At 37.6% G+C, this 25,431-nt stretch overlaps 1 protein-coding gene and 1 pseudogene across 1 annotated transcript in view; both read left to right on the top strand.

Annotated features, from left to right (window-relative positions):
* Window positions 1–25,431, top strand: part of NEGR1 (neuronal growth regulator 1) — a 938,974-nt gene that overhangs the window by 601,759 nt on the left and 311,784 nt on the right. The window lies entirely within an intron of this gene.
* Window positions 8,581–8,882, top strand: LOC103120110 (U6 snRNA-associated Sm-like protein LSm3; annotated as a pseudogene).

The following is a 25,431-nucleotide window of genomic DNA, read 5'->3' as shown; positions in this document are numbered from 1 at the left end:
AAAAGTAACCTAATAAGTCTCCTGATTTTATAAAAGGAAGAAAGAAAAAAAATAGTATAATATATAGTGCCCAAGTGATGATATGCCCAGCAGAGTGCACAGGTTACCATGTGAAAGGACCTAGGTTCAGGCCCTAATCCCAATCCCCATTTTCAGGAGTGAGCTCTCATGAGTAGTGAAGTAGCACTACAGGTGTCTCTCTATCAAAAGAAAAAAAGAAAGCAACCAAGAACTGTGGTGTAGTTGTGCAAGCACTGAGTTCCAGTGATTTATTTCCTAGTGGCAAATAAATAAACAATATTAAAATAAGTATAATATAGTTTGACCATCAGCTGGTAGTAATAAAGCAAGAATTGTGTATTCTTCCATGTACTATTGCAGATATTTGCAGTGTGTATGTGGGGGGGGGGTGTGAGTGTGTGTGTATGTGGGTGGGTGTGTGTGAGTGAGTGTGTGTGTGTACACATATGAGTATAAAAAAGGAGGTAGAGTGATAGGAATAGTGTAAAAAGAAGTCTGTATAAGAAAAAGTTGTGGTAGGTAAATTTGAAACAGTAAGGGCTGATTTTGGAGAAACTTCCTTTTTATATTTGATCTTGTTTCACCTGTCTCCCCATTCCTTCATTCATCTATAAAACATTCTCTTTTTTGCTGATCATCATTAGCAAATGGCTGTTCTATTTCTTTTCTTTTCTTTCTTTCTTTCTTTCTTTCTTTCCTTTCTTTCTTTCTTTTTTCTTTCTTTCTTTCTTTCTTTACTTCTTGTTTTCTTGCTTCCTTCCTTTCTTCCTCCCTGTCTTCCTTTCTTCCTCCCTTCCTTCCATTCTTTATTCTTTCCTTTCATTTTCTTTCTTTCTTTCTTTCTCTCTATCTTTATTTCCTTCTTAATTGTTAACACCAAGATTATAGCTCAGTGCCAGCACTATAAATCCACTGTTCCCAGTGCCCATTTTCTCTTTTTTTTGTTTTATTTTACTTTATTTTTTCTTTCCTTTTGCTTGTTTGTTTCTATTGTACTGGATAGGACAAAGTGAAATTGAGAGAAGAGGGAGAGATAGAAGGGGAAAGAAAGACACCTGCAGACCTGCTTCACTGCTTGTGAACATTCCTCTTGCAGGTAGGAAGTGAGGGCTCAAACCTAAGTCCTTATTCGTGGTAATATGTGCACTTAACTGGGTGTGCCATTGCCCACCCACCATGACTACTTTTTCTCATTACCTTTTAAGTTTCTCCTTTTGGATTGTGGGTTCTCAGCTGAACCCTCTTGTTTCTACCAACATGTACTGGATTGTCTGAAAAGTCATGATACAGTTTTGCCTAGAAAAATGTCATGACTTTTCCAACAATGCAATATAACACCAAGTCATGTAGCTAAAATCTGGAGACCTTTAAAAAAGTGCAAGAAGGACACTGGGGGAAAAGTTTGTTTGTTTGTTTTGAATAAATCATCTCTTGCCAACACAAATAAGGTTATGAACTTCTGTTAATGACAGGCATAAACTGAAGGGTAACTTAGTTTGGCTCTATTTCAAGTTCACAGAAGTACTTGGAATGGAATCTTGAAATCTTGAGTCTACAGGTCTGAGAGGATTTTATTAATGGACTTCCATGAAATTAAAATAAAAATGACAATTTAATTATAGTTTGTAACTGTGTGAAAAACCTGAAGACTTTTAGATAAGTAGTGTCTTCTGAATGACAGGGAGACAGAATCAGTGTGTGTAGTGAGGTGAAAGTTGATAACCACAATCCGCACAAGTGCTAGATGTGAGAATAGCTGACATGAAATATAGTGAAAAATCAAGAAGATTAGGATTCTCATGAATAAGTAGATAGAACAATCATACTTAATAAACATTGAGAATGGTGCTGCTTTTAAAATAAGTCTGTTCATCTTTTGTTCAAAATAAGTATTTTTATTTAGTCATGAAAATACTGGTCTCACCATCACAGTGCCTATTTGCTGCTACATGGCAAAAATCAGTACAAAAATCAAATAAAGCCAACTAAAACAAAAATGACCATTATGTTAGGGATGCCAAATGATTGCTTTCATAGGTAAAATGCAAGAAAGTAAAGTTCTGTTTAGAATACTCTGTACTGTTTTTTTTTTTTTTTTAAATCTAGAGCACTGTTCAGCTCTGGCCTATAGTGGTGTTGTGCTTGGATGTGGGACCTCAGAGCTTCAGGCATGAATTTCTTTTACATAAACATCTATACCTTCCTGGCCTCTAGGTCCCTTTTCTAATACTGATCTCCTTTCATTGCTATGAGGTCATAGTTTATTAATGTAATCAAAAGTGTAAAAGCACTTTGGCGGCAAGTTATATCTTACTCCCACTGTCTCAGTTGTTTCATAGTTAGGGCTAGGAATTTAGATTAAGTATCTTAAGCTTTTAATATCAAAGTGAGACATAATAGCTTAGTACATATTAATTTCTACAATAAGTTGTATTTTGACTTAGTTGAAACATGTCTGTGCTCTGTAGCCCAGAGCCAATGTTGACAGTATTTCTGTATTAGGTGCAAACAGCTGGTATACATTTATGTGCGAGGATGAATAAGATGTAGAAATAATTTGCTGAATTTCACAAATGCTACATTTATTGCTATTTCACATTTGTGAGAATACTGGCTTTGCAAACCCTTCTATTTCTAGGGATGTTAAATAGCATACTTTGAAGCTCCATGCAATTCAAGTGTTGATAATCACTGGTAAAACCTCTCATAAGATGTTTTATACAACCCAACAGGAAATAGAGGAATCTGGTATCTTGTGAATTCTTTAGAAGTGAAACTACATATTTCTCAGTAAGATTCCAGTGTCCTAATAAAATTTGATAGATTAAATAGTTGTTCAAGTTGCTTACAAAATTTGATTTTGTTCTCTTCCTTCATTCATTATTTGGATTATAGTGACTAGTCTCCTTAGGGGGTTAATTTTGGCCATTTGACTAATTTGAATGAATGAAATGATATGGGGTACTTGCCGAGTTGGCCCGTAAAAAAAACCCTCATGCATTTTCCTGGGATTCTTTCCATTCTGACGAACTGGGATATTAACCCCTTTGGGACCTTGAGGGCTACTTGATGAAGAAAATAAAATTGCCATTATCTTGGGCCTCTAGTTCTGATTACATGCAAAAGACTAACCCTGTCCCTTTGCCAAAGCTTACTCCTTACCTTTCCTTCTACTGAATCATAAAGAAATGTCAGGTAAGAACTGTTTTTAATTGATTCAATGCTTTTGGAGTTCTATTTGTTATCACAGATTTGTCTCCTCTGGCATGTGATTAAAATATAAATCCACATTCTCAGTAGATACGAGAATCCGGCATGAAGCCCAGCCAGTCTATCTTGGCGTTATTCTCAATCGCACTCTGTCATTTCACGAACATCTCATAAAAACTGCAGCAAAGGTGGGCGTGAGGAATAACATCATTGCAAGACTGGCCAGCTCCTCATGGGGCGTGAGCACTTCCACACTACGATCATCATCTTTGGCATTATGCTATTCCATTGCACAGAATACTGTGCCCCAGTATGGTTCCGTAGCCCCCATGTCCACTTGGTCGATTCCAAATTATATTCCTCCATGAGGATAATTTCTGGAACCATCCGTTCCACCCCGGTTCCATGGCTGCCAATTCTTAGCAACATCACCCGGGATGCAGCATCATCTAAGTTCATTTCCCACGTCTACGCTCGACCGGACCTGCCAATATACGTGGATATCTTCGCCCACCCTGTTCAACGCTTGACGTCTCGTCATCCAATCTGGTCCCCTACGCCTACACTGAACTTCTTTGTTCCAGACTCTTGGAAACAGAGTTGGCAGTCAGCTGAGGTAAAGAACAAACACCTCATCAGAGACCCCTGCAACGTCAACCCGGCTTTGACCTAGCACGTTATGATTGGGCCCTCCTCAATCGCTATCGAACAGGCCATGGCCGGTGCGCCGCTATGTTCCATCGCTGGGGAGCCAGAGACGACCCGAACTGCCCCTGCGGCTACAGACAGACTATGACCCACATAGTCAACGACTGCCACCTCTCCAGATTCAAAGGAGGTCTCGAAACTTTACATCAGGCTCAACCTGACGCTGCTGACTGGCTACGGAAGAAGGGCAAACGCTAGTAGTAGTAGTAGTAGTAGTAGTAGTAGTAGTAGTAGTAGTAGTAGATAGTGAACGTTTTGCCCTAGGATTTTAAAACTTCATCATAGAAGCATTGATTAAAATTACTGAAGGTAGAGAGATAGCATAATGGTTATGCAAAAGGCTTACATGTCTGAAGCTCTAAAGTTCAGTTGCCTGTACCACTGTAAATTAGGCCTGAATAGTCCCCTGGGGGAAAAAGATTGTAAGGTGGAAATGGATCTCTCTATTCTTCCAAATGTAGGTTACTGAATTTTTTTTTTTCCCTTTTGTTGCTCTTGATGTTTAACATTGTTGTGTTAATAGATGGCATTGTTGGTGGATAGGACAGAGAGAAATGGAGAGAGGAGGGACAGAGGGGGAGAGAAAGACACCTGCAGATCTGCTTCACAACTTGTGAAGCGACTCCCCTGCAGGTGGGAAGCCAGGGGCTCGAACCGGGATCCTTAAGGCCCTTGCACTTTGTGCCACGTGCACTTAACCTTCTGGCCACTGCCTACTCCATTTAAAAAAAAAAGTATTTTATCTTAGAGAAAGAGATACAGAGACAGAGAGATCAGAGCACTGCTCAGCTCTGGTTTATGCTGGTGCTGGGGACTGAACCTGGGACCTCAAAGCCTCACTCATGAAAGTCTTTTGCAGAACCATTATGCTGTCTCCCCATTCCAGTTAATTTTTATTTGAAAAATTTGTCAGTCATTGTGAAGATAATAGTATGTGAATTTTATGCCTTTTTTTAAAATAAAATATTTATTTATTTATTCCCTTTTGTTGTACTTGTATTTTTTTATTGCTGTAGTTATTATTGATGTCATTGTTGTTGGATAGGATAGAGAGAAATGGAAAGAAAAGGGGAAGACAGAGGGGTAGGGAAAGATAGACATCTGCAGACTTGCTTCAATCCCTGTGAAGCGACTCCCCTGCAGGTGGGGGGGGGGGCGGCTTGAACCGGGATCCATAAGCCTGTCCTTGAGTTTAGGGCCACATGCGCTTAACCTGCTGCACTACTGCCCGACTCCCTGCCTTTGTGTTTTTTAAATGCAACTGAATTTAAAATAGTATCTGAATTGAATTTAAAATTGCATCAATCTCTGATATGCACCTTCTGACAAAATGTGACTTGTAGAAAAAGGAACAATCGCTACAAAACCTAAAATTAAGCCAACACCAATATTTAGAACAAAGAAATTTTAGCCAAGTAAAATGGTCAGGGAATTTAAATAAAAACAAAATAAAAATCACACAATAATATGATTAATCTAATGGAAGAAAAGTCTTGCTTTCCTAAAAGTAGAAATTTTATTTCTCTGATGATTTCCAAAAGCTTCTTGCTAGATTCCTTAGGTTTTTCCATGTATACTATCATGTCATCTGCAAATAAGGAGAGTTTGACTTCTTCTCTTCCAATCTGTATTCCTTTAATTCCTTGCTCCTGCCTGATTGCTATGGCAAGAACTTCCAACACTATGTTGAATAGTAATGGTGATAGTGGGCAGCCCTGTCTATTACCTGATCTGAGGGGAAATGCTTCCAGTTTTTCACCATTGAGTATGATGTTGGCTGTAGGTTTGCTATATATAGACTCCACTATCTTCAGGAATTTTCCATCTATTCCTATTTTTTGTAGTGTTTTGATCATAAAGGGATGTTGTATTTTGTCAAAGGCTTTCTCTGCATCTATTGATATGACCATGTGGTTTTTGGCCTTGCTTTTGTTGATGTGGTGGATCATATTGATTGATTTACGTATATTAAACCAACCTTGCATGCCTGGGATAAACCCCACTTGGTCATGATGAACAATTTTTTTGATATACTGCTGTATCCGGTTGGCTAGAATTTTGTTCAATATTTTCGCATCTATGTTCATCAGAGATATTGGTCTGTAGTTTTCTTTTTTGGTTGTGTCCCTGTCTGCTTTTGGTATCAGGGTGATGTTGGCTTCATAGAAGCTGGAAGGGAGTATTCCAGTGTCTTCAATCTTCTGGAAGACTTTTAAAAGTAGAGGTATTAGTTCTTCTTTGAAAGTTTTGTAGAATTCATTTGTAAAACCATCCGGCCAGACTTCCCTGGATTGAAGACACCACCAATGTGTCCTGGAGCTCAGCTTCCCCAGAGACCCATCCTACTAGGGAAAGAGAGAGGCAGACTGGGAGTATGGACCGACCAGTCAACGCCCATGTTCAGCAGGGAAGCAATTACAGAAGCCAGACCTTCTACCTTCTGCAACCCTCAATGACCCTGGGTCCATGCTCCCAGAGGGATAGAGAATGGGAAAGCTATCGGGGGAGGGGGTGGGATATGGAGATTGGGCGGTGGGAATTGTGTGGAGTTGTACCCCTCCTACCCTATGGTTTTGTTAATTAATCCTTTCTTTAATTAAAAAAAAATTAAAAAAAAAAAAGAAAAAGAAATTTTATTTCTCTGGGGCCGGGTGGTGGAACACCTGGTTGAGCAAAGATGTTATAATGTGCAAGGACCTGAGTGGAAGTCCGGGGTCCCCACCTGTAGGGGGAAAGTTTCAGGAGCGGTGAAGCAGGGCTGTAGGTCTCTCTCTCTCTCTCTCTCTCTCTTTCTCTCTCTCTCACTCTCTCAGTTTGCCCCTACCCTCTCAATTTCTGCCTGTCTCTATCCAATAATGAAAAAGGATAATAAAGAAAATTTAAGATAAAAAATATTTTATTTCTTCACCAATTATCTTTTATCCACAAGTCTGTTGCATTTTATGATGTGTGTGTTCCTAATTTAAAACTTTGGATGTGAAAAGACAAACCGAGAAGTGTTTCAGATACACACTATGTTACAAACCATAATTTCTGTTGCTTCAGGGACTATGAATTAAAAGACGAACCCATCCATCCTTTAAGTTATAGGTGATTTTTCCTGATAAACAGCAATGGCGTGAACATGAGTGTGCTCTGCACTCTGACCTGGGGAGTGTATCCAGTGAACAATCAGGAAGATAAAGAGTAGAGTAATTATAGACTACTCTGCATGATGGATGCATCGCTTCAAATGAATACATGGAATGAGATGGCCGGAGAGGCTTACAGAAGCATTACAGCTGAGTTGAATATGTAAACACCCATTAGAAGCTAATGGTGGGAGCCGGTTAAGCTTATGTGGCGGGAAGCACAAGGACCAGCTTATTGATCCCGGTTTGAGCCCCCAGCTCCCCATCTGCAGGGGAGTCACTTCACAGGCGGTGAAGCAGGTCTGCAGGTGTCTCTCTTTCTCTCCTCCTCTCTGTCTTCCCCTCCTCTCTCCATTTCTCTCTGTCCTATCCATCAACAATGACATCAATAATAACTACAACAATAAAACAACAAGGGCAACAAAAGGGAATAAGTAAATAAATATAAAGAAATTTTTAAAAAGAAGATAATGGTGTAACAGTATATTTAAAAATTTGAAAATAAAAACATTTTTTCAATTATTGGCTCCAGCAAAATATATATTTTTAGAAAACAAATTTACCATGCTTAATTTGACCTATGACATTTCTTCTCCAAAATTATATCAGAAAAACCATAAAAGAGAATATACTAAGATGAAAGGACAAGAGACAGAATTGTAAGTAGTGTTATAGAGATGAGATGACCCATTATGACTGAGAAAGCTAGGAGTCACACCAGATAAGAAGGAAATGTTCTCACCCCAAAAATATACACTAAGAATCACGAGAAGCAAAAAAGAATATGAAAATGTGTTTTTAATATTTTCTAGTTCAAGCAAGCTTGAGCTTGCATACCAATATGAAAAACAGAAATCCAGGGAGTCAGGCAGTAATGCAGTGGATTAAGCACACGTGGCACAAATTGCAAGGACTGGTGTAAGGATCCTGGTTCAAGCTTCTGGCTCCCCACCTGCAGGGGAGTCACTTCACAAGTGGTGAAGCAGGTCTGCAGGTGTCTTTCTTTCTTTCCTCGTCTCTGTCTTCCCCTCCTCTCTCCATTTCTCTCTGTCCTATCCAACAACAACATCAATAATAACTACAACAATAAAGCAACAAGGACAAAAAAAGGGAATAAATAAATATTAAATAAAAAAGAAGAAGAACGGAAATCCAAAACCTCCTACCTCAAATGCTATTCTTTTGATTAAAGAGCCCTAGGATTGTTCCCTGGAGATGTGAAAATGTCCTAAATTGTCGTCTTGGAAGGCAGTGAACAAACACAATACATCTTTTCGTGAGGGACTTTTCATACTAATGATACCCCCACACCTTGTCAAGGGTGTGGCAGTGAAAGGTGATGCACTCAGAGTGTCAAAAAGAAAACAAACAACAAACACACCCTTTTACACCTGGTTTTATTTTCATACCAGGTATTGGCCTAAGAATGGGAAAATCTAGAAATATCCTTGCAAACAAAAGGTTTCTGTAAAAAGCTGCAACAAAGAGGAAAAGATACAGGGTTTAAAATATGGCAGACAACATGGACCAGCAATGTATTAATAACTTTGTGGAAGAACCCTTGTATCTCACCTAGTTTAAGTCTGGATGAGTGAATTTATATGAAAATGTGCTGTGATAGAGAGATTTGGGGCAGATCACAAGCTTACAACCAGCATTTAATATGCCGTGGGGAGATGTGGAAGAAACTGTGACTACTGTAGAAACTGATGAAGAAAGGTAAAGAACTCTGTAAGTCAACACAGTGGAAACATTCCTATGTTCTTAGACCAAGGAGATGGTATTGTACTGTGCTGGATGCCTCTTCATTGAGAGTTGGCTGCAAGAATTTTTGCCCATACAGAAAATACATTAAAAATTTGTCTCTAGATGTGGAAAATACTGAAAATGAAATAAATAAATGAAATCATATCTATCAAATTACTTTTATCTTTTTTTGTCAATGAAATACTCTTCTATGTTGAAAATTCACAAGAATTTAAAATTAGTGGTGTTTAATAGTTGTACTGAATATCATCAAAAATAATTTGCAAATGCAGTTATGTATGAAATTATAATTTTGGGTAATTGATGTCTTTTATGAAAAAACATACAAGTTTTAGGGTCCGGGCAGTGATGCACCTGGTTGAGCACCTGGTTCAAATCCTCAGTCTCCATCTGCAAGGAGGAAACTTCTTGAATGGTAAAGCTGTACTGCAGGTGTCTCTCTTTCTCTTTCTCTATTTCCCCTCCCCTCTCAATTTCCCCTGTCTTTATCAAATAAATAAAAATAAAAACAATTAAAAATAAAGTTTAAAAATATAGACAGTTTTTAAAAAAAATATTTCACAGAGTTTAAATGAATTTAAAGTACTTTGTACTTTGGGATCTGAAAACTCAATATTTTAACTTCAGTGAAGTGTTAATTATCTCCAAGTTGATCTGTAAATTAAATAAAATTCCAGTCAAGTTTCCCATAATTATATTTCTCAATGTTGTCCAGATGGATGAAAAACTGTCATGGAAACACAATGAGTCAAGAAGATTCAATACAGTCCTAGGTAGATAAAATTTGAAACTATTAGCTTACTATAATTTAGGTAGTGTGGTGTTAATGGGAAAAAAAATTACTTAAGCACTAAATAGAACTTAGAAACAAAGTAACAGGCATCAAATATCAAAAATAGGTATAATTTAAATTCTGCTCTATTTATTTTATAAGTCTGGCCACATTACTCTTGAAGTAATCTTTACAAACTAGAAATATGTTAATATCATTGTCTCCCTTAAAAATTGTGCCTTCCCATGTCTCAGAATGAAGATTTCATCCTAAGTCTTCTGTTGATATGACCTCTATTGTCTGCTCAGTTTTCTTTCACATTCCCTTCCTCGATATGCTTTTTAGTTATGGTGTCCTGCTATGCAATAGTTCACAGAATTTCTAAATATTTACTGTGTCTTCTTAACACTGTGTTTGCACTCATCATCTAAGATTTTCCTACAGTTCCTCTTTATAAAAAATTAATTTATAATTTTCCCTTAGACTATGTCTAGTACCCAATAAAAACAACTGTTAAATGAAATATAGAAGGTAGTCTGTTCATAGTTGAAGAACTTTTTCTTACATGGGTATTACATACACAAACAATTAAATTTTTGAAGGGGCTATTATACTAATCTAGCTTTGAGTGGGCCTGACATGCAATTTATAAGGGAATATTACTAAATTTGTTAATGGTCAATTATTCAAAAACTGTTCTGGGTTAAACAAACATTTAAGATATAATTTGAATAAAGACTTTATTAGTTTCTACATAATGCTCATTTTTTATCAAATAAATCACATTTTCATTATTGTTTATTTTATTTTATTTATTTATTGTTGTAGCTATTATTGTTGTTGATGTTGTTGTTGTTGTATAGGACAGAGAGAAATAGAGAGAGGAGGGGAAGACAGAGAGGAGGAGAGAAAGATAGACACCTGCAGACCTTCTTCACTGCCTGTGAAGCGACTCCCCTGCAGGTGGAGAGCCAGGGGCAGGAACCAGGACCCTTAAGCCGGCCCTTGCGCTTTGTGCCATGTGCACTTAACCTGCTGTACTACTGCCCAACTCCCATAAATCACATTTTCTAACCACATAATTTATGAAATAGATGCTAAGATCCAAATAAATAGAGTAATAAGAATATTTATACGTATTTCTTACCATATGTAATAACTACTCAAGGTTTTGAATACACATATAAAAAGTGTCTTATTTTAAAAAATTATTTATTTATTTAAGAAAGGAGATATTAACAAGATCATAGGATGGGGGGGGTACAATTCCACACAATTCCCGCCACCCAACCTCCATATCCCATCCCCTCCCCAATAGCTTTCCCGTTCTCTATCCCTCTGGGAGCATGGACCCAGGGTCCTTGAGGCTTACAGAAGGTGGGAGGTCTGGCTTCTGTAATTGCTTCCCCGCTGAACATGGACATTGACTGGTCAGTCCATACTCCCAGTCTGCATCTCTTTTCCCTAGTAGGGTGAGTCTCTGGGGAAGCGGAGCTCCAGGACACATTGGTGGGGTCTTCAGTCCAGGGAAGCCTGGCCAGCATCTTCATGGCATCTGGAACCTGGGGGCTGAAAAGAGAGTTAACATACAAAACCAAACAAATTGTTGAAGAATCATGGGCCCAAAGGTTGGAATGTAGAGATAAAGTGTTGGGGGGTACTCACTGCAAACTCTAGTGTACTTCTGCTTTCAGGTATATATTTGCCCTAGTTTATGAATACCTGTGAACATATGCTCTATCTCCTGGAACCTGGTCTATATCTAGGTTTTGGGACTTTGTTAAAAAGTGAACCACCTGGGATGGAATTAGAGAATACTATGAAAGGAAAGGTCTCACCCGAGTGATGAAGCTGCAGCGTTGTCGTTCCGCACCTGAAGTCTCTGGACACAGTCTGAAGTGAAGCATGCTGGGGTGGCACTTGTTGTGTTGATTAGGTTGCGATCAGCAGATGCAATATTATTTGATAAGAATTGGGAGAGGTATGCGGGAAAGTGGGCCCTACCCTAGGGTCCCAGGACTGGGGAAAGTTTAGGCTCTATAGTGGAAATATGAGGTTCCTGCTGTCTTAGGGTTCAAGAAGACAATGGATAGTTATTGTTAACATCACATTATATGGCAATTGGTTTAGCTTTTAAAAGTCCCTTTGTTAGACATACAATCAATTTTTCCCCCTCTCATATTAATTAAATAGTGATTTATATGACTACAATTTAATAGGTGTGTACATAAACAGTGTCTTAATAGTGGAAATTAACTTCTTTCAGATGACATAAGCAAATAATTTCCTACACCTCCTTGCAGCATAAATACAATGCATAGAGTTTTCATTAGTTGTTTGCCTAAATTGTTATGGAATAATATGCATAGTTTTCTTTTTATGATACTTACAAATATATCCCTATATATCTTTGTTGTATGCTTTACATTGGGTTCTAGTTCTCCCCTGCCAAGAGAATTAGATCAGTCCAGTTAATTTCGCGGGCCTGCTTGGCCCCACCCCTAGGGACCCCACCAGAGTTCGAGAGTGCCAGAATTTCAGAGGGTTCCCGAGTACGAGATTTCCAGAGTTCCTGAGTTACAGAGTTAGAGAGAGTGCTTGCGCCATCACAAAGAGACAGCGGAGTTCTGTTTGGTGATTAGTTTGTCTTAGTTTATGAATTGTTGCTCCTGAATAAAGAAATACAGCTTCCCTGCCCAGCCGTTGTCTCCGCGTCTCTGTTACCCGCCCGTGAAGCTAGCCAGAGCCCAGCCAGACCCGCCGAAATTTTAACAACAAATGGCACCCACGTGGACCTGACCTGCGCATCTCTCAGATAAGTAAAGACAATTTGGCTACCTATGTACTATGGCCTTCTCTTTTGCTTGTGAAGACATCTCCAAAGGTCTCTGCTCTTTCTTCACGAGACTGTTTTGCTGTTTCTGGAACATTTATCTCTGGACCACTCTGTGGTTTCCACTCGCTCAGGCGAACTCAGAACAGCCAGCGGGAATAGCCAGAGGGCGGGAGGCGAGGCGCGGAGCTGCTGTTTCCACCTGGTTAAACAGCCAGCCAGCCGGCTGCGCCCAGACAACCCAGCACACCGCGCCTGCAGCCCCGCAGCCGGCAGGAGGCCAACGCCAGCACGCTGGAGCCCGATGCCAACACGCAAGAACCCAATGACAGCACGCAGGCCAGCCCACAGGAGCCGGCTCTCCACCGTGTGGCGCAGGGCACTAGACGCGTGATCCCTCCATGCTGCTCGGCCACTGTGAGCAGGGCAGCAGACATGGCAGGGCCATGGGGCAGGGCCGCAGCGGCCTATCATGGCCGCCACCCCTGGGCACCTAAGCCCACGCCTTTTACAATGCTGGCCCGCCTGCCCTCTTTCTATAAATTCTGGAACCATCCCGGGCCTCCCGGACCCCCAGACTCCCTGCCGAAACTGGGCACACGAGATCTCCAGCTGCTGGTCCGGTCTGAAGGCAGACAAGCTAGAGTACGCAGAGATTTGTGCAGAGATCGCAACCTGCAATTCCTAGAAGTAAAGCTGCACGGGAAGCCACCTCCGGATGGTGAACCCCCCCCCAACAACTAAGACAGTACAGATTTAAATTCGTGTTTAAAATGACATGTCTTCATAACAAAGGTTTCTCTCCTTGTGTATTAATGACCATGTTTATGTATATGTTTAAAGTTTGGTAAACAGTAACTTTAAGGCTAAATTCTTACTAGTCAAAGTCAAATGAAAAAGGTTTTCAACGTAATCCTCATAAAGATAAAATTAACTTACATTTAAAGTCTAAGGTAAAAATTAGTTAACAAGCAATATATTTTAACTAAGTTGGTCTAAACAAAAGGTTAAATAGACTTGTTGATATGTAAAACTCTCCATTACCTTCTCTATTAGAAATGGTAGATCGCACAATGGCTATGCTAATTATTCTCATGCCTGAGGTTTCCTCTCCTGCCCACAACTAGGGTGTGTCTCCATCTTGAATGGGTGTAACAAAAGGTTAAAAGACGTTGTTGATATGTAAAAGTCTCAAATTCCTTCTCTATTAGAAACGTTGGATCCTGCAGTAAATATGCTAATAACAAGTTTTGTTTCATAGTAAGTAAATTGCAGCCAGCTGCCTTTGGGACTCTAGGCCGTTCCCTGCCCCCATGCAAATGCCCGTCGAGGCAAGTAGTCCCCCAGAGGCAAGAAATGTTTTTTTTAAGCTGATAAAGTTTAGCCCACAGAGGCAGATATGGCCCCCTCAGGCCTTCCCTTAGCAGTACACTGGTTCTTGTTACTTACATGTTTCTCCATGTTTGTGCCAGTTTCTTTTTTAAAAAAAATGCCTGTATGATATATGTTTCTGTTCACCCCACACCCTTGATACTATAGTCATTTAGTTAAAAAGAAAAGGGGGAATTGTTGTATGCTTTACATTGGGTTCTAGTTCTCCCCCGCCAAGAGAATTATATCAGTCCAGTTAATTTTGCGGGCCGCTTGGCCCCGCCCCTAGGGAGTTCGAGAGTGCCAGAGTTTCAGAGGGTTCCCGAGTACTAGAGTTCCAGAGTTCCTGAGTTACAGAGTTAGAGAGAGTGCTTGCGCCGCTGCAAAGAGACAGTGGAGTTCTGTTTGGTGATTAGTTTGTCTTAGTTTATGAATCTTTGCTCCTGAATAAAGAAATACAGCTTCCCTGCCCAGCCGTTGTCTCCGCGTCTCTGTTACCCGCCCGTGGAGCTAGCCCGGCCGGTTAGAGCCTCCAAATTTTAACAACATATCTTTATCTCCTTTGTGGGAAAAACTGTAATGGAATCAGAGGCTGAGTTCATAACAGGGTATATATTTGAATTCTATTCCAATTTCCGGTTACCAGTAAATCTTAGCATTTTTCACTATATTTTATAAGGTAAATGCTCATTTGTGCTTGATAATCTTCATTCTTCCTTCACAACTGGAATCTCAGATTAAAAAGATTTTAATGTTATAGGAAACTAACCTAGAATGTATGCAGTTCTCCAGAGCCCTTTCTCATTTGTAAATTATGTTGAAGGAATATGTTAACCAGAATCAGTGTAGTCATGCTGAGACAGTGAAGAATGAGACACATACTCTGTGAACAAGCTTTAGCTTTAATTTACATTAAATTGTCAAATCCTAAATTAATGAATATCAAATGTGAACCTCCAAATGGGCTCATGTGGAAATATTCTATTTGTGGTTATCCTTCAATATGATATTAAGGTTTTGCTCTTTCGTGGCTGTAAAATAAATATAACTTCACACAGAACCCAATGTTCACTCCACTCGACAGCACAGACAACATCAAATAAAAGCATCCATGCAACTAAAATTAAAGTTCAATATCATTAATTTAATTATAGTACATAATCATCTGCCGGAGCTATGGATTAGATTTAAAGGATGATAATGTAAATGACTGTTAATCATTTAAAAGCATGCAGTAAAGATAATGCTGCCTGGGTGGTGGTAAGTTGCAGTTTTATCCTATTAAGGGGCCTAGATTGTGAAGGTAAATGATTTCTGTCACTATTTATAAATCCTGGGGAGGAAAATTAAAACATAGAGGGATCCTGCAAATATGCAGGACAGAATAATGATCATCCATAGAATGAGTTAAACAACTTTACTAGTCCATAGTAAAGTTGTTTAACTCATTCATTATTTCATTATTTCATTTTCATAACCAAAGAAAGGGAGTCACTATCATCATCTACATCTTACAGATGACAGAATAAAAATTCTTATAGATTGACCCATATAATTTATAATTTACATGGGTTTATAGTTATTTAAACCCATATAATCTATATTCTTGTAGATTATGTGGTCATAGAATTCATATTGTGGAGCAAGGTCTCTCTTGGGGAATGCTCTGACTAAGCAACTCTTTATACCATTCAAATGAAAAATCACCAAAATGAGCTATATGGACTCTTTTTAAAAATATTTATTTATTTATTCCATTTTGTTGCCCTTGTTTTATTGTTGTAGTTATTATTGTTGTTGATGTCGTTTTGGTTGGCTAGGACAGAGAGAAATGGAGAGAGGAGGGAAAGACAGAGCGGGAGAGAGAAAGATAGACACCTGCAGACCTGCTTCACCACTTGTGAAGCGACTCCCCTACAGGTGGGGAGGCAGGGGCTTGAACTGGGATCTTTATGCCAGTCCTTGCGCTTTGTGCCACGTGCTTTTAACCCACTGATCTACCGCTTGACTCTCTAGATGGACTCTTAATAGGCTTGGTATTTCAATCCTAATATTTTTACTTTTATTGAGGGTGTTAATGGTATAATTTGCACATGGATAAAGTGTCTCATTTCCCCATGACAAGTGTCTCCAAAACACTCTCACACCCGATTTAGGTCCAAGTTCTAATTTTTATAGCATATATATTCTTGGAAAGTTCTCTTTCCTCCAAAATTTGTTTATGTCTCCCTTCTTTCTTTGAGGTATAAAGGGATCTAGTGAACAAAATTATTTTACATTTTAATCTATTATAGTTAACATAGCTTACCAAAACATAGAAAAGTAGTAAGAAATGATCTATAATATTCATTTGTACCATCTGGGCTAAGTTTTAGAAAGATAATGGTTGGGGGACTGTGTGATGGCACACTTGATAGAGTGCACATTTGGGGAGGCACAAGGGCCCAGGTTCAAGCTCTTGGTCCCCACTTATAGAGGGGAATTTTTACGAGCACTGAAGCTGTGCTGTAGGTGTCTCTCTTTCTCTCACCTTCTCTATTTCCTCTTTCTTGATTTCTCTCCAACTGTGTCTGTCCTATAAATAAATAATAAGAAACAAAAAAGTCAGTACCTAGATGCTCATTTCTTATCGCCTCATAATAGGTATTTGCAAAACACTGTCACCTCCAACTAGGTCCCTTTACACCATCATGCACGAAGAACTTCCTAACATTTATTATTAAATAACTAAGCATTTGAAACATAGTAGGAGAAAAATAATTCTAAGCAGTAAATTACAGAATAGAACTGTCATATGTGTGTGTGTGTGTGTGTGTGTGTGTGTGTGTGTGTGTGATTTGTACATTGAACTCCGTTCATGATGGTGTAAAGGGACTTCAAGTTCACAAACCCAGATTTTTTTAAAACGGCATTTCAGCATTCTGTATAACAAAATATCTTCCCTCTTTCCGTTTTTGAACTAGTGATAAGCATGAAATTCTATCTGGACTGGTTTCAGGAAAATAAATAAATAAATAAATAAACAAACTCAAGTTGCAACAGATGTTTCTGTGAAAAGGTTTCTGAGTATTTCAAGTAAACTAATACATAAAAGGAAATAGACTTGATATCATACCAGATGTGAGTTATAAGACATTTCAGTGAGCCAGAAAAATCACAAACTTGGATTGTATGCTCATTTTGTCATGCACATGACCCAGGTTAGAGATTAGCCTCACCATCATCCCAAAGGAAAAGTTGGTGCTGTGATGTCTTTCCTTCTGCCTCTTTCTTTCTTTGTGAAAATGTTGACTTGGACCAGTGAAGGCCTATTGACCTTACTTTTCAGTTAATATTAAGTACTACCTTAATATAAGTACTATTCCTGTCACTGAAAACACAAACTGGGCAAATTTCAAGGAACTTAGATGTTGGAGAAGGAAAACTAAACAAATATATTGTATATAAGGATGTAAAATTGAAGAGAACAGAATGTGTCAGAGAAATACTGAATAGTACACTCAGAATAGCTTTTGCAGTAAGGCAACATGTGAACTCCACTGAAGAATGTAACATTAAAAAATGTATATATTTGGCTCATTTAAGATAATCTTATCTATGAAGTGTTAGTTTTCAATACATGACTATTGTCATAATATATACTGTAGAACTTACTAGTTAGAATAATGTGTTCTTTTTTTAACTTTTTGTTTTTTTAATATTTATTTTATTTATTTATTCCCTTTTGTTCCCCTTAGTGTGTACTTCTTAACATTCACTGAATACTGTGGACATCTTAAAATTCACTGAATTGTGTGTGTCTTTCTGTGTTTTCACGTGTTCATAAGCATGAATATACATTCCCTGTGAGTGCATTCAGAATTGTTGACCAATTAGTTAATGGGATTATAAAATTTCACTATATAAATTCAGGAACTAAAATATAATGTAAGAGATGAATATCAAGGGAAGCACATTGCCATCTTTTATAGGTAAAGGATACTTGTGGAGAATAGGTTTCAATAGTAAGTGTATGATAAGTGTCAAATACAAAGTATTTGATTTTTTAATCTAATATTTATTTTGTAGTTTCCAGTACTTTCTAAAGATGAAAATGGATCCAATCTGCTTTGAGAACTCATTTGGCTAATTTAAAAGAGTAGTTAGTATGTGATTTTTCTTTTTTAAAGCTTTCTTTTATTGTCTTTTAAAATTTTTATTTTGGGGCTGGGTGGTGGCACACCTGGTTGAGCGCATGTATTACAATGTGCAAGGACCAGGTTCAAGCCCCCCGGTCCCCACCTACAGGAGGAAAGCTTTCCGAGTGGTGAAGTAATGCTGCAGGTGTCTCTCTGTCTCTCTCCCTCTCTATCAGACTCTTGATTTCTGGCTGTCTCTATTTAATAAGTAAATATAATAAAAAATTAAAAAACAATAAAAACATTTATTTTTATCTTGAAGACAGAGAAATTGCAAGTGGGAAAAAGGGAGAGAAAGAAAGACACCTACAGCATTGCTTTACTCTTCATTTAGCTTCTTTTCACAGGTACAGACCAAAAGTTCAAACCCGGGTGCTTATACATATTCACAAATACACTCTACCAGGTACATCACTGCCCTGTGATTTTTTTTTTTCATGTGGGTACTTTCATTTAGGTGGAAGAGGCTTTTCTCAAAACATACATTAATTAGGCAGTCGGGTGGTAGCGCATCAGGTTAAGCGCGGGTGGGGAGAAGCACAAGGACCGGCATAAAGATCCGAGTTCGAGTCCCTGGCTCCCCACCTGCAGGGGAGTCGCTTCACAGGCAGTGAAGCAGGTCTGCAGGTGTCTTTCTCTCCCCCTCTCTGTCTTCCTCTACTCTCTCCATTTTTTTCTGTCCTATCCAACAATGACATTAATAACAACAATAATAACTACAACAAAAATAAAAAATATATATACATTAATTATAAATGTGAATAAGACTGAAATTTAATAAACTAAATGAAAAACCTCCAGAATAAAGTAAGTGGTGTTTATTTCTTCTATACTGAGAAGATCTGGTTTTCCTGAACTCCAGTGGATCGAAATCCCTATAAGCACTCAGGCTTCTATTAAAACAAACAACAAACACTGTCACTTTAATTGGGGTGGGGTTAATGGTCCATAGTATAGTTGTTCACACATGGGAATAATTTCACATCTCTTTCTGAGTGGAGTCTGCAAAAAACTCACACCTCCGACCTAGGCCTTTTTTTTTTTCTTTTCCCTTTTCCTTATATTTTAATTTATTATAGGAAGAGAGGGAAATTGAGAGGAGAGAGGGAGGTAGAGAGAGACAGAAAGACACCTGCAGACCTGCTTCAACATTTGTGAAACTTTCCTCTGCCGGTGGAGATTAGGGACTCGAACCCTGGTCCTTGCACATAGTAACATGTGTGCTCAATAGGTGTGCCACCACCACCCCCCAAGCCTAGGTCTTTGTTTATCATCAAACATCCATAATTTATAACTCACAGAAGGCTTTCTGTAAAAAGTAGATATATCCCAGAAGTCCATGGAGAATTTGAGAAAATCTCAACCCAGAGTTTATTGAAATCAGTTACTTTTGACCAATATAATTAGTCTCCTAACCTATTTTTATAGAAGAAAAGTAATTTTTTGGAAACAATAGCATTAACTATAGTCTTTATTATATGTTTCTTTTGTCAAATATTCTTTTTTTATAGAGACAGAGAGAACTCAAGAGAGGAAGAAAGCTAAAGAGAGAGAGAGAGAGGTTTGCAGCATTGCTTTACCACTCTTGAAGCTCCCCCCTACAGACACATACACACACACACACACACACACACACACACACACACACACACATGAGGACTGAGGACTTGGACCCAGGTCCTTGGGCATTATCACGTGCACTCAACTGGGCACATCACTGCCTGATTGCTCTATTATAATTTTCAATATATGGTATAGTTCATTTAACTAAAAAAAGCAACACACCAGTGATTGTAATAAATGGCAAAATACAACATATTAAAAACATATGATGGACACACATATAGCCCCCAAACTGGTGTAGCAGATAATCATAGGCAATTATGATGAATAGATTTAAAAAACTGATGAAATTTTGAAAAATTTCATCAGTTTAATGAAGTTAGGAAAGCATAATTGAATAGAAATTCTGAAACTGAAAAAAAATCATCATAACTGAAGATAAAAAAATCAATACATGAATGTCACAAAAGATTAGCAAATCAGAAGATAGTTTAAGAATAATATTCAGAATTAATCCAAAGAGAAATGCAAGGCAGAAAGCACAGAAAACAATATGGATCATAGTAGACATTATTCCAGTTATAACATATAGTGCCCGAAGAGAAGAAGAGGAGAGGGAGATAATTGACCATTTAACAAATTGTTTTCTCAAATGGCAAAGGTTTTTTCTTTTTTTCCAAAATGGATAGAACAGAAATTAGTTTTATTTTAAAAATATGTGTGAACCAAGAAGAATAATACAAAGTATTAAAAATCGCATCATCAAAAATTGTTAAAAACCAGACATGATGAGGAAAAAAAGCTTCCATCAAAAAGACAATATATTCAAAAGATTAATAAAACAACCATTTTAACGAAAAATTGAAGTTCTAAATTGTAAAATAGATAAATTTAAAATGCTGTAATATAAAACTATAAAACTAAATTTGTGCACCGGAAAGTGAGTTATTTAGAAAGTAAGGCATGTGGGGGCCATGTATGTTAAGGGGGCATGTGGGGGCCATGTATGTTAAGGGCACATGGCACGAAGCTCAAGGACCAGCGTAAGGATCCCAGCTTGAGCTCCCAGCTCCCCGCCTTCAGGGAGATTGCTTCACAAGAGATGAAGCAGGTCTGTAGGTCTCTATCTTTCACACCCCCTCTCTCGATTTCTGTCTGCCCTAACAACAGCAACAGCAGCAATAACAATAATAACAACAGGGGCAACAAAAATGGGAAAATGACCTCCAGTAGCAATGGATTCATAGTGCTATTGCAGGCACCAAGCCTCAACAATAACCCTGGAGGCAACAACAACAACAACAAAAATTAAGGCAGGTAAGGATGTAAGGATGCTTTCAGATAAACCAAGGCTTTTATAATTAATCATTAGCAAATGAAAACTAAAGGAAAACTTTAAAACCTGTTTTTCAAGCAAGAGCAAAATGGTAACAGATGGTAACATAGAGAGGCAAGAAGGCATAAAAAAAAAGAAAGGTGTGATATCCAGTACAATATATTAATAATGTATTACACTATTTAAATAGTATAATAGTATCTAGAATTAAAATGTGTTATGAAAATAACACAGTAGGTGAAAAGAAAGTAGCAAAACCAAAGTGTTCTAAGTAAGATAATGAAATTATTAAGCAGACTGTAAGATCTCAAAACTTAATGCTTTAACATTAAAAAACAAAACAAAAGAAAACGGGAATCAGGCGTTAGCGCCCAGGGTTAAGCGCAAATGGTGCGAAGAGCAAGGACCGGTATAAGGATCCCGGTTTGAGTCCCTGGCTCCCCATCTGCAGCTGAGTCACTTCACAAGTGGTGAAGCAGGTCTTCAGGTGTCTATCTTTCTCTCTCCCTTTCTTTCTCCCCCTCTTCTCTATATTTCTCTGTGTCCTATCCAACAACAATAATAATATAATAATACCCACAACAATGATAAAACAACCAGAACAACAAAAGGGGAAAAAATAGCCTTCAGGAGCAGTGGATTCATGGTGTTGGCACTGAACCCCAGCAATAACCCTGGAGGCAAAACCTAAAAACAAGGATACTATAATATTCAAACTAAAAGTTAATTGTAGTGAAAAAAATAAAATATTTTAAGGGAAGTATGAGTGAAAAATAAAATAATAGAATGACTAAAAAAATAAAGCAAATTGGGGCCAGGTAGTGGTGCCTCTGATTAAGCACACATAGTAGGAAGCGCAAGGACACACACACACACACATACTTCAGATCTGCAGATGTCTTTCTCTCTCTCTCTGTGTGTATCTCCCCCTCCTCTCTCACTTTCTCTCTGTCGTATCCAACAATAAAAAAAAAATGGCCTCCAGGAACAGTGGATTCATAGTGCTAAACCCTGAAGGTATAAAGTTAAAAATAAATAAATGAATAAAAATGCATATTAATGAAGTTAGTAGTAAGATGATAGATACCTATATTTGATTAAGAATATTAAGATGAATTATATATTCTTTGATTAGAGTGAAGTTGTCCAGACACCTTAAATAGAAGGACACAACACTGAATACAAAAAGACATAAAGAGAAAAAGAGATATAGAATTTTACTAATATAAGCAAATTAGATTTTGATATAAGAATACTTATTTAGACATGCAGAGATATATACCATTATGATAAAACGGTCTGCTACAAGGTTGGAAAAATAACTCACCTGGATAGTGCACAAGCTTATGGACTTAATGTATGGAGCTCAAGCCCCGTCGTGACTTTTGGTGCTGTGGTACTTTTCCCTTTTTCTCCATTTCTCTTTTCTTTTGTTCCTTCCTTCTTTCCTTCCTTCCTTCCTTTCTTCCATTCTTCCCCCCTCTCTTCCTTCCACTATTTCCTCCCCCCCCCCCCAAGAAATCTATAGTTTGAGTTTGGCAGTTAAGATTCTATTTAACAATATGTGGTTCCCATCTTTTCTGTTAGGGGACACTTAACACTAGTAGAATGCTCTGCTTCTACTAATTTGATTTATTTCACCCATGAATTACAATTTATGACTAACCATTGTTGTTTATATTTTCCTAGAAGGGTACACTATAATAACATTAGGAATGTTAATATACAGCTGGGTATGTGTTAATACCTACAGACACTTGCCTTCAGAATACTGGAAATTGGTTTGTTAAATATAAGGACATGAGACATTTTTCTATAGGCTCTTGTAGTTGGGGAATAATAGAATGACTTCAGTAACAAAATAAATCTTGAAAGTGGATGTAATTTACAATGCAACTTAAGAAATGCTTCAAATTTATGCTTTAAAGAATGATGAAATGTAGAAGTTATTCAGTCAACTCGGCAGAACTTTTCTGGTATGTTAAACCTTTGAAGTAATAAAAAGTATCTTGGCATAAATTTACAGAACAAAAGTAAAGCTAGCTTTTACTACTGAGTAGATATAGTGCTAGCTGGAGGATTTATAGTAAATCCCAACATAATTGCTCTTTGGGCTTGAAATATTTCACCATGGATGCAGTGCTTATGTCTATGAAAGGTTTGAATGGCATTTCTGAAGATAAACAATGCTTATTCTATGCCCCATTCGAAATAAAAAGTTCTGCAGTAACAGATCCAGAGGGGATGTTAGTATGTTTCATTTTCTTTTTAAATATTTATTTTATTTATTCCCTTTTGTTGCCTTTGCTGTTTTTTTTTTATTGTTGTAGTTATTATTGTTGGATAGGACAGAGAAAAATGGAGAGAGGAGGGGAAGACAGAGAGGGGAGAGAAAGACAGACACCTGCAGACCTGCTTCACCACTTGTGAAGTGACTCCCCTGCAGGTGGGGAGCCAGGGCTTGAGCTTATGCCGGTCCTTGAGCTTTGCACCACCTGCGCTTAACCTGCTGCGCTACAGCCCGACTCCCTGTATGTTTCATTTTCAATGCTGATTGAGTACTTGTGCTTTGATTTCTAAGACTGTTGTGTTTCCAGGATGGGTCTTTTCTCCTGTGATTTGCAACCAAAGGCAGACAAATAAAACCTCCTCAAGGATTTTCTTAGCATATCGATTATACAGAGGAAATGTCTGTTGTTTGAAACTCATATTTTAATGGGAATGAATCCTCTTAGAAGTTGTCTTGAAAATAAAAATAAATAAATAAAAACAATTATTTTCAAAATAGGGAAGTAATGCAATATGGAAATATTTGTTGAAAGATCATGTAAATATTGTTCTTCAGTGACTAGCTAAACAGGTCTCTGAAACAATTAAGTTTAGCCATGTATTCATATTAAGAAGGGGTATTTGTGTTAATGTGTGTAAGGAGTGAAATGTAAAGAGATTTAAAAATAAACCATTAACTTCTTCAAAGCAGGGACAATCTATAACACTAACCTGAACTGCTTGGAAAGAATCTGCCACATAATTGTATTTAATACTTTATGGAATAAATAAGCCCTATTTAAGAATTAGGACTCTATTTTACAGACACCGAACTACCTGCATACATCTGAAAAATAAATAAATAATTACATAAATAAATAACTTGTACTACTGGAGAAAGATTTCCAGTACAGTAAGTAACCCGAGATACATGTTCTAAAAAGGTACAACTGAAATAAATGAAGATACTGTCCAGAAAAAAAATAACCATTTAGAAGTAAGTGAAGTCTCATGCAGTGAAAAAGGTAAATGAATATCTGTAAATTAAATTAAATTTACAAAGTGGCCTGGGAGATGTGCTGTGACTAGAGCATTACAGTTTGAAGTATGAGTTCCCAAGTTTGTTCCCCAGCATTGTGTATGCCAGAAGTGATGTCCTTGTTCTCTCCTCACTTATAGTTAAGTAAATCTCTTTTAGAGGATTGGAACCAGTAAGTCAGAGTTTGATGAAACACAACTAGCAACTATGGAGCTCAATTTATATTTTGTTTGTTTGTTTGTTTTGAACTTTTGTAGGCCAGAATATAATGCACATGAGATCTCACAACTCAGGCTTTTTCAATAAATCACACACACACACACACACACACACACACACACACACACACACACACACACACACACACACGGAGAAAGAGAGAGAGAGAGACTGAGACTACCTGAGATTGCTTGACTACTAAAGCATTACTATGTAATGTTGATACTCAAACCTGGACCTCATACATGGCAAAGTATATCTCTTAATTCTGGGGAAAATATATTTAGATTAGAGCGTACAATATTTGAACAAACTAGTTCTGTGTAGATGCTATATCCCTGCAAGTATTCAAGCAAAGTTGGGTGCAAGTTTCTGAAACACAGGAACCATGCTACAACCTTTGCATTTATAATCATATCCAAAAGAAATGAAGCATACTCTCAACAGAAAACTATCAGGTATATTGTATACCTTTTTATTCTGCCCTTTTCATCTGTTTATTTACATAAATCTCACCAGTTCCATATAACTTAAGGCCACTGAAAGTACACCGAACTAGAATACTTTTGTCCCTGGTCAAAATTGATGAAAATTGTGTGCAAAGAAAGCTAGTTTTAGGAAAATTAGTTTTATTATTTTTAACATTATACATTTGCTTTCTAAGTATTCCTCATTTGTCACATAAAAGCTAGCCTGTTCTAAAGTATTTAATATATTTTCATGAATGATTTAACTTTGCAAATAGCGTTGGTAAATATTTTATATGCTGTTCTTAAACTTTCTTTTGCTAACCTAACCTTTTGACAGTTATTTTACTTTGGCCTAATCTTGTTACATTTAAGTCATTTACACATTTGGATAGTCATTCTAAAGATGTAATAGAAATATATGTTTATAACTTTTCGTTAAAGTTTATCTATCCTAGAAACTTACATTTTTCTAGATAAAGTAAGTCCAAATAGCAGACTACTATTCTGCTGCTATTCTGCTTCAATAATAGGATCAACTTAAACAG

This window comes from Erinaceus europaeus, chromosome 11, assembly GCF_950295315.1.
Source record: "Erinaceus europaeus chromosome 11, mEriEur2.1, whole genome shotgun sequence".
Classification (NCBI taxonomy): domain Eukaryota; kingdom Metazoa; phylum Chordata; class Mammalia; order Eulipotyphla; family Erinaceidae; genus Erinaceus; species Erinaceus europaeus.
The sequence above is the reverse complement of the archived record's forward strand: the minus strand, read 5'-3'. Positions and strand labels throughout refer to the sequence as shown.